General features: G+C 42.1%; 1 pseudogene; it reads left to right on the top strand.

The window, feature by feature from the left end:
* The window catches only part of LOC100390262 (GPI alpha-1,4-mannosyltransferase I, stabilizing subunit-like), a 49,904-nt pseudogene extending 32,337 nt beyond the window's left edge, over positions 1-17,567 (top strand).
* Positions 17,568-20,625: the final 3,058 nt, after the last annotated feature.

The raw sequence follows: 20,625 nt of genomic DNA, 5'->3' as shown, positions 1-20,625 counted from the left end.
ATTTGAGAGGAGACCACAGGAAGCACCCACTGGGTAGGAGGAAAGTGATGCCCGAAAGGGAGAGTGGCCTGGGGAGCAAATTACCCCTGAGGGCAATGGGAGCTCAATCTCCCTGGGAAACTCAGAAGCAGTGTGGACAGAGCAGGCCTCAGAGCTACCCACCAACTCCTGTTGACCACTGGGTGAAGGCCACTATCCAGGAGTAGAGATGAAGTGGGGAGATAGAAGGATTCACTCTAGAGTATTCTGGCCTTCTCTGCAGACAAGAAAAATAGGTTCGTGCAGAGACTTCAGCATAGTTGCATGTGCTGACAGTTGGAAATAGCCAGCTTGCAAGGGTAGGATTCTGATAATTGGCAGTAGTGGAAACTGAGTCAAAGCTGAGAGTGACTCCTGGGTCCCTACCTCATGGCTGTGCAGCCTTAGGGTAGCATATCAAATATCTTTGAACCTTAATTTTCTCATCTGTGAAATGGCTAAAATGAATGTCCTGTCAGGTTTGTTTCAGGATATCGTTGAGATTCGTGTATCAGGCCTGGCATGTAATAGATGCTCAATAAGCCTTCATTTCCTTTCTGTCTTCAAAGAGTTGAGATTACAACTCTGCACAATTTTAGGTTATCTTAATGGAGAAGCAGGGTTGTGCCTCAAGAAACCAGTGCAGTTGCTCATTGAACCTCTCAGTGAGCTCAGGGTCTTTAAAAGAGGAAAGAGTGACTGATCCAGGCTAAGATTGTGAGGCTCAAAAAGTTAAGGGAAAAAAGCAGAGGATACCAACATAAATCTCAAAGGCTTTCAAAAATAGCATCCAAGCAAAGAGAAGGTAAAGTCAAGAAGAAGACTCATTGCTTGTGGTCAAGGATGTAACAAAGGATGCCCCCGAAGAAGCAGAATTTCGGACCTACATCTTCTTCCCCATCACAGACCTTAGAACTAGATAAATATTCCAGGATGGTGATAAGGAGGGTTAATTCCTAAGGTGAGCAAAGGGATTATAGGCAGCAACTACTCCAAGTGAGGTTTTCTCTGAGCCAGGAAAATTACATCTCTTAGTATTTAAGCCATTGCAGGGTGGGACATCAGCTCCTGTTCTGATGACTGTGAGGATGGGCCACTTCTGCACTCCATCTTCTAGCTTGAAAACTGAGTCATGCTCTGAACAGCTCTAAGATCCTGTGCTGAGAATCTGTCCAGATTCATACAATCTTCATGAACTTTTCCAAGAATTCTTGAATGCAGAAAATGCAGATGTTTGCATTGACTCCAACTCCACATCCTTCCCTAGACACAGCTTCTGCCAGGGGACCCTACAGAACCTCCCTTTAAAGGGGTGAAGTATATTTCCTATCCCTTGACATTAAGTGGGCCTTGTGAGGTGTTTTGAGCAGTAGAAAAATTTAGAACTGCCTGTGCCAGTTTGGAGCTTAGGCCTGAAGAGGCCTTGTGTGCTCCCACATGCCTTCCAATGGCCCTGCCATTGCCATTAAAAAGGCTCACCTGCTGTACCCCAGAGGAAGGTGAGAGACAAGGGGAAGAGCTGCCCTGCTGCCACAGCCTGAAGCACCACCACCCACACTGGCCTACAGACCTGCAGTAAGAAGCAGAGCTGCCTAGCTGAGCCCCACCAAAATCACCAAACCCCAGCCAACACACGGAAACAAGCAGGCCAGCCAAGCTCAGCAGAGCTGCCTAGCTGAGCCCAGCCCAGACCACCTGGCTGCCAGCTGAACTGTGGACTCGTAAGCTATATAAACATCTATTGTTATATGCTGCTGATGTATTATGGCTGTTTTTGTGCAGTAACTGTTACAGCTGCCCATGCTAGAACCCCCTCCTCCATCCTCCTACAGTACTTGAGGTATACCCCAGTCTGAAGAGAATATTGGCTTCTAGGCCCACCCTAGACCTACTGAGTCAAAATCTTTAGAAATAAGCCTCATAGTGTATATTTGCTTTAAAGTACTCCAAGATTTTGATGGTTAACCTACTCATTCACTTTGGCCCTTCACTCATGCATTCAATCATTCATTCATTCAATAATGCAGTTCACCTGTGTTTGACTACATTGCAGCTGGATCATAAGCTCTTTGTAAGAAAGTGTGCACTGTGTATGTGTTTTGTGTCCCTCTTAACACTTAGCAAAAGGTTAAGCAATATTTAATACATATTTGTTAAACTGCATTAAATGTTAATTCACCAGTATTATTGCAAGTAATACCAGGAACTAAATATATGACCCTGTATCGATGATGATCAGAAACTGTAGCACACACCACCCTCTACACAATTCCTAGTTCTCAACCACCTCATAGGTGGATGCCATCATTGCATCCTTCACCATGTATGATACTGACCAAGGAAAGAGAGGACCCTGGAACCTAACTCAGGTCTTATGGCTGCAAGGCTGGAGAGAATATGATTCAAGAGGTGAGTAATCCACATGCAAATAACTACAAGTGGTTTCTTTTCTGTAATGTCTAGAATCCTTCAAGTTGCTGGAGATGCAATTAGGTTCTAGATTGGAGAGGACAAATTATGTTCTTTGGTTTGGTTCAAAATTTGGAACATTATTTAGGCTCCAGGGTTGTTATTTCACCAACAAAAGTGAATGTAAAATAAAAATGCCCACCCCTACATTTCTGCACTTTTTCATTCTTTAGATGGGTCCCGACAGGTGACTGTCTCTGAAGTGGGTGCCTGCTGAGAGCTCAGAAAAGCTGCCAGCACAGGAAGTACCTTGAGCTTGACAGAAGTGTGCCTGCACATTGGGCCCCAGGGGGCATGTGGCTTCCATGATAAAAGGGCTGCAGCAAGAAACAGGCACAGCAGTACTCAGTCCTGAATGACTCAGATGCTATGAAGTATTGATCACATACATTGCTTCTGGCTTTTAGACTTATGAATATTTAAATAAGCACATTAATATTACATATGAAATTGAGGTTTAAATAATCTTTGTTTCTTATTGAAAGGAAGGGCTGGCATTTGCATTTTCAATGTGTTCTTGAATGCTGGCCGGATCATAATGAGCACTTTATCACCAGGAGGCCAGACTGAATACCGAGAAGGAGGACTTTTTAAAAATTACTTTGATAGACCATCAGTCAAATGACTATCACTTGACACTTGATGCAATTCATGTACTAGAAGAAACTTTACAGGAGCATACTCTGCTTTAAAAATGGGGAAGAAATGAAACCTTGCTTAACAAAATGAAACTACTTATATGGACCTAAACTTATAGCTCTAGCTGAAAGCAAAGAAAACATCTGGTCAATTGATTTTTAAAAACTGTTCAAGTGACTAGTATCTGTTTCATTGAACTTAGCATTTAAGAAAGCTGTATTCCCATTGTGTGCCAAATGTCATACTAGAGGCCTGGATTATGAAATGTGAAAAATCTCTGATCTTGGGGAGTTCACATGTAAGTATATAGTTACATTGTAATATGCTTAGTGCTAGCCTGAAAATAAAACACCGCCCACATGGGCATTAATACAACAGCCCTAAAAATTAGAGAGAGAAAGATGCTTAAATGCAGTTAAAGAATGCAGCTCACCACATGGGGGATGAACTTGTTTTCTCGGGTCAATACAGCATATGAATTCATCTAGAAGCTTCATCAATATGATACTAGACAAATGGGTAATTGGATTTTATCTGGAGATTTGCTTCCATCTAGAAACCTAGACTTAAAAAGTAGCCAACAAAAATCATTTCCTTACCCCAAATCCCCTAAAGCCCTTTGACAAACTCTCATTTTTTTGACTTAATTTAAGTGGCTTAAAGATCAGGGTAAGGTAAGTCTTCCAACCCTTTTGCTTATGAGAGAATGAAACAGAGGCCTCATTCCCCACAGAGATCATTAAGAGAGACTTTTCATAAATAAAAGACTGAATTATGGATGGACAGGTGGATGGATGGAGGGTTGGATGGATGGATGTGATGGATGGGTTGGATGGATGGATGAATGGATGAATGGGATGGTTGGATGGATGGATGGATGGATGGGTGGGTGGGTGGATGGATGGGTGGGTAGATGGATGGATGGATGAAAAGATGGGAGGATGTTAATGAGACTACTGGGATTTTATTCCATTTATCACCAAACACAACTGTTCAAAAAAAAGTGTAGCAATGTTTACATGATAAGCCACAAGAAAGTTATTTATGCAAATACAAGAAAATTGAAAGATTACTATTCTCAACTGCCTTTGTTTCTTGCTTTGTCTTCACTATCAGTATATATGCACTGAATTCCCAAAATGTGAAATATCTTACTGGTATTTTTCTTTGAGTCTCTATCTCAGAGAAGCAAAAACACTCAGGTGACCAAGGCTTACAAGTAATTAACTTGGCAATAACTGCTGGCTGCAGCTGTGATTCAAAATGCTGCACCTGCTGAGCTGACAACCATTTTCACTTTGTCCCTCTACCCATATGCCTATTTCCCAATTGTACTGTCTTAAAGCCATAGTTCTGGGTGTCTGAGGTGGGCCTGACCTCCTGACCCAGGAAGGGTGTAGTGGGTTGATTCCACAGCAAAGTGGGCAGTCATCCACACTGCTTGCCCATGTCTTGTGGCCAAGCAACAGAGCCCAAGCAGGTGTGTCTGCTGGAGCCACACCTATGTGGGATCATTGCCTGGGCAAATGTGGATCTGATAGAGATGAAAGGTCTGATCCATCATCCGATTCCAGTTTTCTGAAGCAGTAACAAAGACAAAGAAACAATGCCCAGGCCTCAATTAAGGAGGCTCAGTCTCTGAAGCCATGGAGCCTTGTAAAATATGGTAGACTTCTAAACTGTGACTCCTGTGTCCAAGAATCATGTCCAAGAATCATCGTAGGCAGAACTGTAAAATGAGTCCCCAAGATTTCTACCCTCTGCTGTAAACACTTCGTATGTTTATGGGAGTTAGAGATTTTTTTCAGATGTAATTAAGGCTCCTACTCAGTTGCCTTTAAGTTAATCAAAGGAGAGATTATCATGGGTGGGCCTGAACTAATCAGGTGAGCCCTTTAAAAGGGTCTCTACAGGTCAGAGAAGGAAGAAGTCAGAGAGATTCTAAGCAGTGGAGACTTTGACCTGTTGGCCTTGAAGATGAAATTGCCATGATGTGAACAGGGTCACATGGCAGGGAATGGGGGGCTCCCTAGGGGCTGAGACCTCACTCCTACAACCATAAATGACTGAATGAACTTGAAAGAGGACCCCAAGCCCTTGATGAGATAGCTCCAGTGACACTTTGATTTCAGCCAGGTGAGATCTTGAGCAACAGCCCCAGTTAACCCATGTTCAGAAACTGAGATAAATTTGTGTTATTTTAAGCCACTATGTTTGTAGTAATTTGCTATACAGCAATAAAAAAAAAAAACGAATACAACCTTCTTCATTATAGTAGATATTTGAGCACAAACTGAATGACTTGCTACCTCTCTGAATTAATAAAAATAGATCACTCTTCAGGTTTTACTTTTTCTTAATATGTTTGCTTTTATCTAGAAAATAAGTATACTCTGCCTATTGCCACATGGGGCTCTTTCATAAATAGTAATTCTGCTGCAACTATAGGCTCAGAGAAATTCAGTGAGAAAGTTAAGAAGAGCTCTTGAGCCAGCCTCACTGAATTCAAATCTCACCTCCAGCTAATCCTTAACTATGTGACCCTAGGTAAGTTAGTCTCTGTGTCTCAATTTCCTCATCTGTGAAATGGGTTAATAATGATACTGATTGTATTGGTGATTGCAATCACTCAATTTAATAGTGTATGCCAGGCCCTTAGGACTGCCTCTGGCACATAGGATACCCTCAATAAGCATTTAACATTGTTAAGTTACCTGCCCAAGATTGCAGTTAGAATTCAGCATGGAAGAACACAAGCCTAAAGTTGTTAGACCTCGAGGTATGTTCTCTTAAACCCCCCTCCCTTCCTGTCTTAAGACACATATGAATTTGCAGAAAGCATTTTTAAAATGAAATTTTGAAAAGGGGCAATTAGTGTGTTATTCTAAGTTTTCTTTCCACTTTCCTGCTATACAAATATGCCAGAACTTCACTAGAAATAGCCTTCCTTTATTTTGCTTTTTAATCTAACTTCAAACCAGACCAAAAATTATTGAACAAAAAGTACTTAACGCATTGCCTGTTTGAAGAGTTGTACTTTAGTCCTGAAAATCACCTTATAAAATATATTCTGGATAGACATAGGCTCATAGACCTATGGAAGATAAGACATTTATGCTTCCTCCTTCTTAAAAAAGTGAAATTTCTTTTCAAGTATTCACACACATACACACTCACACACACAATATCAGAGATAGAGGGAGACTTTAAACGAAAGAGATTGGATTGATTATTACTACCCAACTACCTTAGGTTGGCTTCCCTGGAAGCAGACTGAGATGGAGATTCCTGATGAAGTGGTTTAATGGGTAAGGCTCTCAACAGAAGAGGAGAGAGAGCACAGGACAGGGCAGGGAAGGAGCTGAACAAGGGTGTGCTCTCGGCTGGAGCTCAGTCTTCACCTGATCTTATGGGGAGCTCTGGGGCATGAATCTCATCATAGAGTTGGTCTCTCCCAAAAAAGGGAACCAGCGTTTTGCACCCCTGTGGTCATCCGGAATTCAGGGCAGCACCAACAGCATGCACTGCACATGCGTTGCATCTCTGTGGACCTCTTGAATGAGAACAAGGTCTATGCCTTGTTATTATCCATACCCTCCATACTTAGCACACCACTTGAAACATAACCCATGTACAATGACTGGTTTTTGCTGAATGAACAAATGAAGTCAAGAGAAAGATTGAACCTCAAGTACTGAAAAGAAGGGCTCTATCTAAACCAAGGGTAGGAGGGAAGACTGTAGGACAGAATAGCCATGAGGTCAGCAGAATTGTGACCCCAAAGATGTCCATGCCCTCATTCCTACAACCTGTGATTATGTCTGGCTGCCTGCCCTATGTAAAAGACCTTTGAAGATGGACTTAGGGTTACATTATAGGGAGATTCTGCAGATGGGCCAGATGCAATCATGTTTCTTGAAAGCAGGAGAGGAAAGCAGAGGACTGGGTCAGAAAGAGATATGAAGACAGAGGAAGAGGCAGGGAGATTGCAAGCATGAGAAGGACTGAACCCACCATTCCTGACTCTGAAGGGGGAGGCAGAAAAGCACAAGCCCAGGCACTGGGTGGCTGGGGAACACCCTCAGCTGATAGCAAGGAACCAGGGAGCTCAGTCCACAAAGCACTAAATTCTGCAACAATCTGAGTTAACAAGAGAACAGATGTTCCCCTAGAGCCTGCAAAGAGGAACACAGCCCTGCTGAGACCTTGATTTTAGCCCAGTAAGACCCAGCTCACACTCTGACCTACAGAACTCCAAGAAGATAAATGAGTGTGGTTTAAACCTGTTTAAGTTTTCAGTAACTTGTTACAGCAGCCACCGAAAAATAAATACAGGCCATCTTTAATGGAAATGGTGCTCGCCCTCCACCTAGATAACTAACCATTCAAATCCCACAAGCAGTACCCACCGTCCCAGCACTGCTAGCTTAGTGGAGCTGCAGGTAAACCAGTTCTGAGGCCAGCAATGGCCTGAACGAACCCAAAACAGTTCTACCCAGAAGTCCAGGAAATCAAAGCCCCTCAGGAGGCAGGCATCACAAGCAAAAAACACGTGGACCTTGAGATCGATCCATCCCCTGGGACTTCTCAGTCCTTGTTCAAATAGGTGCACAAGAGCCCATGCCTTCCCACCTACCCACCATGCGCTTTCTCAGAGCAGACACTCTCCACTCTGGACTGCTGTAGGTGTGGTTTAAGAGCATTCACCAGTGTTTCCATCCCCTGTCAATTCCTCCAAGTTACACAGTTGAAACTTAAACCTGGGTACACACGAGGACAGGCTTTGCTGTGCTGAAGTCAAAGCTGTAACAACTCGAAGGATTTTAGAGGTGTTCTTGTCCAGTTCCTCACTCTACAGAGTAAAGTGAGGCTCAGGAGGAAGGGGAGTTGTCAGAGGTCACTCAGCAGGTTAGAGCAGAGCTAGCCCTGCAACATGGGTCTCCAGTATCCTCCAGACACTGCAGGTATCCACCCTCTCCAGGCCAGTTCTGAACACAGTGCTGAGGCACATACAGGGATGTTGCCACGTGCTCAGAGGAAACCTGGTCCAGCAGAGAACCACCTGCAGATCCTTCTTTGGAAGCTGCATGCTTTTTGACCCCTCTCAGTGCAGCCTTGCCCCTGCCAAATCCTCCCAGCACACTCTCTGCCACCTACAACCCCCACATCCAGCCACCAAAAGAAGCCCATTGGAGCAGGTTATGCCATTCTGATCCCTTTGCCCCATTTTTTTGTGTGCCCCACTGCTACTTTGGTGTGTTTTTCCTTCTAACTGCCAGCTCCTACTGCTCATTTTATGGCAAAAGGCCCCAGGGCTACTGGAACCTCCATTGTCCCCCATGCATAGTGACCCAATATGTCTAGAAATTTACATCCCCTTTTAGCACCCGTTTATTTGACTCACTGTGGAGTGCGAAGACCTTGTCTCATGTTGAGAAAATGCTGAGGTGTAACTAACCCACAGTGTTCCCCGCAGAATAAGACAAAAACTACCCTTGCTGGACGTTGCCTGCAATTATGTACTGGCTTGACTGCTTCCCCAGCCCTCCCTGTCCTGCCTCCTGGAAACCTTTACTGATTTCTTCTGGGAACACATTTTTAATAAATCACTTGCCTATGAGCCTTCATCTCACGGTTGGCTCTCAAGAATCCTGATCTTACATTAGAGCAGTCTGGAGATTTGGGCAAAGCAGAATTTTCCATCCTACATGGCCAAGGCAGACAGAATCTCTGACATAGAAATAAGATGAGCTTCTCTGCCATGGTAACCCCACTGCTTACTCCCAACCTATGGGAAATTATTTTTCACAAAGAATCCTAAATTACTAGCCAATAATTAAAACCTGAAGCCAAGAACAGGAAGTCAGGCTTTGGCTCTTAGCAATGTTCCTTAACATCACCAGGAATATTATGGTGAGGTCTATACCTTCCATGTGGCATGCACACAACCTCTTCCCAGCAAGTGCTCTGCTAGGGGGAAGAATAAGATGTATTACAGTGTGTGGGAGATGTTTTCAGTAAGCCAAGGGAAGAGATGGATTTTGTTTTATAACTCAAGTATTGCTGATTTTTTAAATAAGGAGTTCAATGTAAACCTAAGCTATTCAAAGAGCACTAGTTCATGGACTCCCATTGAGATATTGCAAGCCAAAAAAAAAAAATGGATTATTTGGTCTTTATAGTCCTCGGTTTCTCCATCTATAATTGTCATCCCCAACAAGATTCTCATTGTCTCCAGAATCAAAGGGGTATAGTGATTATTCATAGGGCTGATATGAACACTGGGTCTTTGTTGATCTATCAAAAACAGAAATTAAGTGGAACTTCTGGGGTTCAAGGTATTGAAGCTATTCTGGTATGAACATTGGACTGTCCTCTGTTCTTTTCTCCACAGCATCCTACAAGCATACACACATATCCTTTCTCTAACACGTAAAGAATGCTCCAGTAGACTCGGTGGAAAGGAGCCAGTCCCTGTGTAGAGGCCTGTGTGACGACAGATGGGTGCTCAGTCATTTTGATACACTCAGCACCTTGCAGGAATTCTTACCAGGCACCTTCCCAACAAAAAAATATACTACCTGTGAATAAAACCATAGCCAAAGTTCGTAACCACTTCAATTACTCACAAGCAGTCATGATGGTCCCATATTATGTGGCAGCTTTATTGGGGAGTATTGATTTGTGGCTCCCCTGATTATTAATAACTCAAAATCCATCTTGCCCTCCCATGGAGGGTTGATTGTTGGCTAATGAAGTATGAGGTTCATTTGTTCTCTCCCACCCCTTCTCCCTGCTGTGGTTCTGATATTTCTCTATTGGCTTCCGCAGAATAGCAGGAGTTTTAGTTCCCAGAATTTGTTGAGTATTTACTGTGTGCTTTGCTTTGTGTTTTATACGCATTATCACACTTAATGTGCATCTCAAACCAGTGAAGTCGGCACTTTCTTATCCAGCTGACAGATGGATAACTGAAGATCAGAGAGGCTAGTGATTTGCCTTAGCTCACATAGCCAGTGAGTAGCAAAATGTGAAGTTCACCATCTGTCATGCTGACTTCATTTAACCCAGCCCCCTCCAGCCTCCCACATCTTCCCAAATGGCATCGCCATGGACACAATGACTAACGTCCCAAATGTGTACATCATCCTTGCCTGCTTCTCCTTCCTCTTTCCCCTTGGCTGCCCTGTCTGCCAGCTCTGCTCAGCAACGCATCTGCCTCTCTGTTCCCACCACTGGCATCCTGGACCAAGCCAGCCTCTCTTTCCTTGTGGACACCACAGATGCTTCCTGCTTCCACTCTTACCCTCTGCAATGCATTTTTTTCCAAATAACCAGAAAGGCTGTTACAAAGAACAAAGTAGGGGAGGCCATATCACTCCTGTGCTTAAAACCAACAGGTGGCTCTCCCCGTTCCCTGTGAGGACAGAGGCTCTCCCCCTCCTGCCTCTGTCCTGCTCACTCACTATAAGCCAGACTCTACAGTCTGGGATTCTCCCTAACTCAAGGCTTAGAAGGCTCTTAGCTCTTCCCACAGTTGAGTCCATCTCAACTGATATTGCACACCTTGTGTAACCACTTCCTAGTTCTTAAGCTAGTCTCTGGTTCTGTGTTGTTGTTTTGTTGCATATGTTCTGCCATTAGACTGTTAGCCCCAGGAGGAGGAGGAGGACACGGGGATCTGACCTGTCTTGTTGACCTCTATCCTCAGCACAGCATCATGGCTGGACCAGAGTGAGTGGTCAGTAGGTCTCAGTGAGATGGCTGGCTGAGGATTGCACGCTTGGCTTTCCTCTTTTTCTTTTGCCTTCACCCTTTAATTTCTTCTGGCCATGGTTTCTCGCATAGCTTCTATCTTTGCCTTTTTGCTATGCTTCTTCTTTTGTACTGCTCACAGTAGAATTTATTTATTTATACCTCAGTCAACACCAGCATTTTGTTATGAAAGAAAATATGTTGGTCAATGCCACAGAGAAGACAATTTCCCCAGGAAATGATCATTTCTTAGTACTTCTTTAAGAGCTTCTGGGGAGACATGCTAAATGTCTTCATAGCCATAACCAAAAAACAGAAAGCCTCTCTATCCAAGGCTGCCTTGTCCATCACAAGAAAACAGAACTAGAGAAAGCAGCAGGAATAATTCTCTTGATGCTTTTAATTCATTCATTTGTGTTATATGCAATTAACAATAGGCTATCTGATTTCTCAAAGCATGTAGTTTCAAGCTAAAAAATTAACCTCAGTTTGTTTCCACTCAGTTAAGTATCAAAAAGATTTTGAAAAATAAAAACAAAAAAGAGTGAAAAAAACATGAGCATGTTCTTAACTAATAAGCTTTGCTTATCCACTGTTCCACTAGAAGAGAATTTTCAAAATATGGAAACTCTGTTCACAAGTCTCTCTTGAGAAACATGGTGTTACTGTGTCACCATTATTAATATTAAACTTGATGCACCATATTTGCAAATCTTTGCAAAGGGAAACAAACCTGCCATGGAAACAATGCTTATAATTATAATCATGGATTCTATCGGTTCCTCACAGGGAATGCTTAAAATGTCAATTTAAATGCAAATGAATCTTATCATTCCAAATTAGACTCATCTCATTGTGTTGAAATTAATATAGAAAATAGCATCCAACACTAAATTACAAGTAATTAATATTGACACAGTGAAAAGTATACAGTCTCATTTTGATATTTGGGGAAGAAAATCTTGTCTGTGTGTGTGCTATTGTGTCCTGTAAGCAACATCTAGAACATAATAGCCATAATGCCTAGTAATTATGCAGGATTAACACAGCAGAAATCTGAGAGGGAGGATAAATGGCAATGATACATGGTAGGGCCCAGTAAGCTCTTCTATGGGTCTGAGGAAAATCATTCAAACCTGTATCTAAGTGACTGCATACATTATTTTTTTTGAGACAGAGTCTTTTTCTGTCACCCAGGCTGTAGTGCAATGGTACGGTCTCAGCTCACTGCAACCTCTGCCTCCCAGGTTCAAGTGACTCTCCTGACTCAGCCTCCCAAGTAGCTGAGATTACAGGCACCTGCCACCACACTCAGCTAATTTTTGTATTTTTAGTAGAGACATGGTTTCACCATGTTGGCCAGGCTGGTCTCAAACTCCTGACCTCGTGATCCACCTGCCTCGGCCTTCCAAAGTGCTGGGATTACAGGTGTGAGCCACCCACACGCAGCCACGACATACTATTTAAAAATAAATTATTTGAGGCTGGGCCCAGTGGCTCATGCCTGTAATTTCAGCACTTTGGGAGGCTGAGGTGGGTGGATCACCTGAGGTCAGGAGTTTGAGACCAGGCTGACCAACATGGTGAAACCCTGTCTCTACTAAAAAAATACAAAATTAGCTGGGCATGGTGACACATGCCTGTAATCCCAGCTATTTGGGAGTGTGAGGCAGGAGAATTGCTTGAACTGGGAGGTGGAGGTTGCAGTGAGCCAAATTCACACCATTGCACTCCAGCCTGGGCAACAAGAGCAAAACTCCATCTCAATAAATAAATAAATAATGAATAAATAAATAATTTGAGACTTAAAAATTAAAATTTTTTCACAGGCTGAACAAGGCGGCCCATCCCTGTAATCCCAGCACTTTGGGAGACTAAGGTGGGAGTTTTGCTTCAGCCAGAAGTTTGAGAACAGCCTGAGCAACATGGCAAAACCCCATCACTACAAGAAAATTAAAAATTAGCTGGGCATGGTGGGGCATCTATAGTCTCACCTACTCAGGAGGCAAAGACAGGATGATCTATTGAGCCTAAGAGGTTGAAGCTACAGTGAGCCATGATCACACCACTGCACTCTAGCCTGGGTGACAGAGTGAGACCCTGACTCAAAAAAAAAAAAAAAAAAAAAACAAGAACAAAAATTTATCTTAAATGTAAAGGCAAAGAGGACCTTTGTCTCCTGTATCCCTAGCCTAAGGGTTGGCTAACTACGCAGGCTCTGGCCACCCGTTTTTGTAAATAAAGTTTTATCAGAACACAGCCACACTCACTTTTTTACTTGACATCTGTGGTTGCCTGTGTGCTCTAAGGGAAGTGTGGAGTAGCTGTGACAAAGAACATACGGCCTGCAAAGCCTTCATGTTGACTATTTGATCCTTTAAGAAAAGGGCTGCTGAAATCCCTGATCTGACCAGTCGTGTATCGAGATGTAGGAAAAGGGTTTGTTAGAAACTTAAGTCCAGAGAGCTTCCATACAGGTTCCGGTGACAACTGTAGCACCTTCTAGCTGTGTGGCATCTGGAAAACTGCTAAATGTCTTGGGGGCATAGCAGCCTCATTTGTGAGCTGAGAAAATTGAACACTTGTCTGTTGTAACTCTAAAATCTTATGAAACTCTCCTCCCTGCCAGTAAAATCCCTGATTAAGAAACAAAAGCTGAATTAGTTTTGTTAAGGAAATGGGATTGTCAAGTAGTTTGGATCTAGTTAATTTGCTTTTGAGAATGACAGACATTAAGTCAAAGTGTTGCTCCTTTCCCATGCATGATGCTTTATACAGTGATCTCTCGGGCTGAATGATTTCAAGGAGTTTTACATTCATTTACTCTCTTAGTTGGGATTCCTCCAAAAGCTGACTCTGAGACATGGATCCACAAATCAGCATTTTATTTGGAATTTGGTCCCAGGAATCACAGGTTGGGGAGTAGGGGAGTGAAAAGGGGAAGGGAGTCAATGCAGGGTATGCACAAGTGAGTTCCACTGTGGGCAGCTGGAGCTCAGCTCTGCTAAGCACACCTAAAACGTAAGTGAGAATTCAGGAGGGAGAAAGGGTATGGGTATTAATGCACTAGTTCCTATCCATCATTGGCTAATAATTAATGCCAGGATGGATAGAGGAACAATTTCCTATTATTCTGAGCTGTCATATCACGGGTGGATTTGACTCCAGAGATAAAGAGAAAATGCTGATAGATGGAAGTTGTGTCAATGTGCATTGACATGCTCAAAGCAAGGAGTTATGGATGGGGCATCTAATGGCATCTATGACACTTACAAAATCAGAGGTCTCCAAATTTTTAAATCACACATCCCTATTTGTAAAAAATGTTGACTAGTCTCTCCTAATACATGTATAGCTATTTATACGGACAGTATATGTATGTGCTACTATCATAATTGGCTATGTAAATTATAAAGCATATGCAAAAAAGACAATTCTAAAGGATAAAATATAAATAAACATTAAAAAGGTAAAATGTGCACTCATGTTCATGGTAGTATTACTCACAATAGCCAAGAAGTATAAGCAACCCAAATATCAGTCAGTCAGTGGATGAATGGAAAAGCAAAATGTATTACACACACATAGTGGAATATCATTCAGCCTTTTCATCACCTTAACATCCTAAGGTCCGAAGATGTTTTTATTCAGAATTTCAGGGGGGAAATTGTGTTACATGCTGCAACAGGATGAACTTTGAGTGTGTTACACTGAGTGAAATAAGCCAGTCATTGAAAGCCAAATATTGTTATAATCCCACTTATATGAGATATATAGAGTAATCATATTCATGGAGATGAAAGGTAGAAAGGTGGTTACCAGGGTCTAGGTTGACAGGGAAGATGGGAAGTGACTGTTTAATGGGTATAGAGTTTTAGTTTTGCAAGATGAAAACGTTCTGGAGATTGCCTGCACAAGTACTTAACATTACTGAATATGTTACACTTAAAAACAGCTAAGATGATGAATTTTGTTATATATTTTTTACCACTATTAGAATGAATACATTGTTTTTAAATCAAGGTAAAAAAAAACTTAAAATATTTTCTCCCAGCACTCCAGTGGATCATCCTGCACATCCTCCCAAGTGAACATGATGCACTTTGGCGAACTTTGCACTAAATATCCAGTGTGTAGTCCCGTCCTTAATGTAATCAGTGAAAGATTGTGTATTAAAACATAAAATCCTCTGCCCAGCTACATGTTAAGATTCCTGTCTTTAAAGGAGATAAAGCAGAATAGGAATGACACCAATAAGGAGCATGCAGACCGGAGATCTGGGTCCAATCCTGCCTCAAGACTTAGTTGCTGAGATTTGAAACAAGTTAACCTACCTCTCTCTGCTGAACATGCTGCACATTCCTCAGATACAAAAGAAGGATTGCAATGTGTTTTCATTCAACACCTAGTTATTGAGGGCTACACTACACCAGGAACTGTAGTATATTAGTTACCTATTGCTGCATCTTAGATTACCCCAAAAACATGGCAGCATAAAACAATGTATATATGTCTGTGTGTTTTTGTGTGTGTGTGTGTGTGTATAGTTTCACACATTTTTTACAGGCAGAAATTCAAGAACCATTTTGGCTGGGTGGCTCTGTGTTTCTCCTGAGGTTGCAGTCAGCATGTTGGCCAGGACTGCAGTCATCTGAAGGCTCAACCAGGGCTGAATCCACTTCCAAGATAGTTCACGTGGTGGTTCTTGGCAGGAGGCCTCAGTTCCTCCTTGCATGTGGCTCTCCACAGACTGCTTGAGCATCCTTATGACATGATAGCTGACTTCACCCAGAGCAAGCAATCCCCGAGAGGGATCAAAATGGAAGCTATAATGTCTTTTGTGATCTAGCCTCAGAAGTCACACACCACAATTTTGCAACGTGCTATCAGTTATATGGATCAGCTTTGTTCATTGTAGGGGACTGTATACAAGGTCATGAATATCAAGAGGCAAGAATCACTAGGACCCCAACTGGGAGGCAGGGACAAGTTCCTGAATAGAGCAGATATACTTTCTACCCTCAAGGACTTTAGCAGGTAGAGGGTAAAATAGACTCCAAAGAAATAACTGCAGAAATAATTATGATCTGGGTGCTTTGCTACAGTGGAAGAGTACTGGGTGTTACAAATGTGTTTAATATGGAGAACCAGATCTGGGCTGCCAGGTAAGGGAAGGTTTCCCTGGAGTTGTCCCTATGCTGATGCCTTAAGAATGAGGAGGAGTTAGCCTGGAATCTGCCAGCAGAAGAAATAGCTTGTGCAAAGGCGCAGAGGCAGGAACATGCTCAGCCCTTTCAAGGATCTGAAGAAGGCCAGTGTGTGTGTGCTGGGGGCAAGAAGTGTATCCATACAGGAAGGAAAAACATGGCATGAAACGACATTGGAGAAGTAAAAAGAAAACTGACCGCCCCAGGGAGGGCGGAGAGGGGAACGGAGGGGCGGGAACGGACGCCTCACGCCGCGCGGGAACGTTTGGGGGGCCAGGGCTGCAGGCAGTGAAGATCCGCGGGCTTTAGGCCCGCACACCCAGCACTGGGTCCTGGCCCCGAAATCCGCTGTAGCGCGCTGTAGGAACCGCGGGCGGCCAGTGCACGCCCCTTCCTGTGTCTGCTGCTGGCTCCGCGCACCACTCTTGGGCGTCGGGCTTCCGGCGTCCTGGCGGCTTGGGTAGCGGGGGTTCGGGCGGTCGTCTGGCTGCTCCTCTGGGCTGCGACCTGGCTCACGCGCGGGCCTGCCGCAGCCTTCACCTCCGCAAGCTCTGACCCCGGCATAAGGGCCACGTGTTCTGAAATTACTTTGAGACAAGAAGTTTTGAAAGAAGGTTTCCCCAGAGACCTTTTAATAAAAGTGAAGTTTGGAGAAGGCATCGAGGAATAACAGAGGTGCCGAGTCTTAATGAAACAGAATATTCCTACAGGACATTTTGTGGATCCATATGAGTTGGCTTCATTAGGAGAGAGAAACTTAACAGAAGCAATGATGGTTTTGGAAAATTTTGATACAGATGCCCCTATTTGTCCAAGGAATCTGAAGTTCTCATTTATGCCAGACAAGATTCACAGTGCATTGATCGTTTTCAAGCCTTTTTGCCTGTGCACTACCACTATCATCGGCCACAGAGTAAAGATGGAGAAACCTTTACTGTGGTCAGTAACCTAGATTTGTTGATGTATTGTGACCAAGAGTTCCCGATTTTGAAATGCTGGGCCCACCCAGAAGTGGCAGCTCCCTGTGCTTTGGAGAATGAGAATATCTGCCAGTGGAACAAGATGAAGCATAAATCAGTATACAAGAATGTGGTTCTGCAGGTTCCAGTGGGACTGACTGTACATTACCTCTTTGTATGTTCTGTGACTCTGCTCACTACAATCCTGTGCTCTACTTTGATCCTCGTAACAGTTTTCAAATATGGCCATTTTTCCCTGTAAGTTTTATGTAGTTAAATGCTTCCTAGAAACCTAAATAAGATCTATTAAATTCTGATGAGAGGTGTTCTTCTAGAATTGAGCTTATAACTCTTATCATTTGTCTTCACTTGTGGCCAAAATTATGTTTGCTAGAGGAAATCTGGGATCATTCTCAGCTAATTCCAAAATTTAGTGCTGTATTGCATAGATCCTTGGTAATCCTCAAGCATCAAATGCCCTAAGAGGAAACTTAATTCTGCTAAATTGATGTTTATTTTGTGAGAAGTGACTTTATTTTCATTTGGGATAGAAAAATTATTTCTTTATGTAGTAGAGAACAAATTATTCTCCTTTTGTGACTACTCTGGGGCTCATTCTATTCTGAGTGATAATGGGTGCTTCATAAATCTCCTTTGATTATGATGGTCAACCAAGTCACTCAGAGTGTCTTTAATAGATAATGAGAAATTGTACCAGAGTTGGGGTTTTCTAAATATGAAATCAAACTGTGATTCTCATGACCCGCTGTGCTTTCGTTTATTTAATCATTTTTACCTAACTGATTCACTATTTTAATAGGTTGTTTTAAAAGTTAACTGTACATTACCACCATAAGTGGTAAAATATGCCCAGCTAACAAAATTATAAAAATAAAATTGTTTGCCTTTGGAATTCAGCAAAGAAATGCTTCAAAGAGTTTCCAAACCTTCAAATATTCACTTTCCATTACCGCACTTGTACCTTTTTACATTAAATGTTGATATTTCAAGCCTCCTTTTTTAATGTGCCAGTGCCATACTACTTTTATTTATACCACATGTAGGTATGGAGGTGTTGTAAGCAGCATTATTTACACATTTTAATTGCATTTTGTTGTTATTTTAGAAAAACAAGTGAAAAATGGAAATGAAATAAACTGACACTAGAAATAAAAAATAGAGGGCTCATAAATTTAATACAATTAAAACAGGAAAGAAATCATTAAATGTGCTTTGAACAGAAAATCTTTAGTCCCAACGGAATATTTATTGCATTTAACTCAACTGTGCTCAATAGTGATTGAGAAAAAGAAAAAAATTGAAAAATATTCACTTTTTCGAAGTTAAATGATTAAAAGAACTCAAACAGATTTACAGGAAAAAAACAAACAAGCCCATTCAAAAGTGGGCAAAGGATATGAACAGACACTTTACGAAAGAAGACATATATGAGGCCAACAATCATATGAAAAAATGCTCATCGTCACTGGTCATCAGAGAGATGCAAATCAAAACCACATTGAGATACCATCTCACGCCAGTTAGAATGGCGATCATTAAAAAATCTGGACACGACAGATGCTGGAGAGGATGTAGAGAAAAAGGAACACTTTTACACTGTTGGTGGGAGTGTAAATTAGTCCAACCATTGTGGAATACAGTGTGGCGATTCCTCAAGGCCTTAGAAATAGAAATTCCATTTGACCCAGCAATCCCATTACTGGGTATATACCCAAAGGACTATAAATCGTTCTACTATAAGGACACATGCACACAAATGTTCATTGCAGCACTGTTTACAATAGCAAAGACCTGGAATCAACCCAAATGCCCATCAATGATAGACTGGATAGGGAAAATGTGGCACATATACACCATGGAATATTATGCAGCAATCAGAAATGATGAGTTTGTGTCGTTTGTAGGGACATGGATGAATCTGGAGAACATCATTCTCAGCAAACTGACACGAGAACAGAAAATGAAACACTGCATATTCTCACTCATAGGCGGATGATGAAAAATGAGAACACATGGACACAGGGAAGGGAGTACCAAACACTGGGGTCTGTTGGGGGGAAAAGGGGAGGGCCAGTGGGAGGGGGAGGTGGGGAGGGATAACCTGGGGAAAAATGCCAAATGTGGGTGAAGGTGAGAAAGCAAACAAAACACACTGCCATGTGTGTACCTATGCAACTGTATTGCATGCTCTGCACATGTATCCCAAAACCTAAAATGCAATAAAAAAAAGTTATGTCTAAGAGTTGAAATACAATAGGGATTATATAATTATGATAATTTCAACTTTTCTTTAGCTTTCTGGGAGCATAATCTTACATTATAAATGTAGATTTATTGTTCAAATTTGGGAACTGCATATATTTTCCAAAAAATCAAATGGAAAAATACTCAGAATTTTATTTACATTTATTTCATTCGGTTAAAAATCTCAAGATATACTTGTTAAGAGTCTGCTTTGCACAAGTGCTCGCAAGTTAAAAACCCAGTGCATATCCTTGAACCACTAGGAGTGAACTGGAGGGGATGGAAAAGTGAGGGACATCTATTCACAGCACAGTGTCATGTGAGGAGAGGACATGGAACAGGGAGGCACAGGGATTGGATGAGCTCTCTTCCTGGTTCTTGAAAATGCCAAGAATGATGATGGCAGCAGGAATGGCAAGGAGCACCATGTGTCAGGGGGTCATCTCCAAAAGGTCTAGGGCAGAGTATTTCCTTCCCAAGAAGCCAATGTCCCAGAATTCACCTGCTGGAACCTCTGTGCCCAAAGGGATTATGTGATTAAGTTGGATTTTGATGTTTCATCTTGTAGCAACTTAATAAAGTATGTGCCCAGCTTCCAAATGAAGGCTATAATCACTTCTCCATAGTTTATGATTTACAAAGTTGGATTCCCATCTCAAATGCTGTCAAAGTTTTTTGGCTTCAGAACCAATTAAAATGATTAATAGCTATGAAAGGAACCAGAAGTGCATTTAATCTTTCTCCAGAACAGTTGGGGATCAGTCCTTTTTCTCTGGTCCTTTTTTTGGTCACATTTCACATTAGCTGGGAGCATAAAATTGGTCTTGTTCAAAGGGAAGATTCAAACTATCTTTTTTTTCTCCCCAGCTATAAACACTGAGATATTTACAAAGTGCCTGTGCTTCCTTTCTGCTTATCTCCCAAGGTCATGACACTATTTCCATCTTCTCCTCTTAGCAACGTTATCCTAAAAAGAATCATCAAAGCAAAGATTAACTGTTACAAGAAAAAACAAATAAGCAAGAAGAATGCTGGCAAATTTTGGGGCTTGGTTTATTATGGATGTGAAAACAAGTGAGAAACCCAAGTCCCTGAGTCCACCTTTCATGATGATAGTCCTGATCTGGTATCATTTAATACATCTTAGGTCTTAATGTTCTCACTCAGTGTTGAGTGTGCCGAAATAAGGAAGGTGTTCACGGTTTTGTACATTTTTTTCTTTACTTTTCATCAAAAAAGTGAGCTGCAGTACAGACAGAGGAGAACACATTCTAAGTCAGAAGATCACAGTTTTTGCACTCAACCACTTCTAG

Source organism: Callithrix jacchus, chromosome 6, assembly GCF_049354715.1.
Source record: "Callithrix jacchus isolate 240 chromosome 6, calJac240_pri, whole genome shotgun sequence".
Taxonomy (NCBI): Eukaryota; Metazoa; Chordata; class Mammalia; order Primates; family Cebidae; genus Callithrix; species Callithrix jacchus.
The sequence above is the reverse complement of the archived record's forward strand: the minus strand, read 5'-3'. Positions and strand labels throughout refer to the sequence as shown.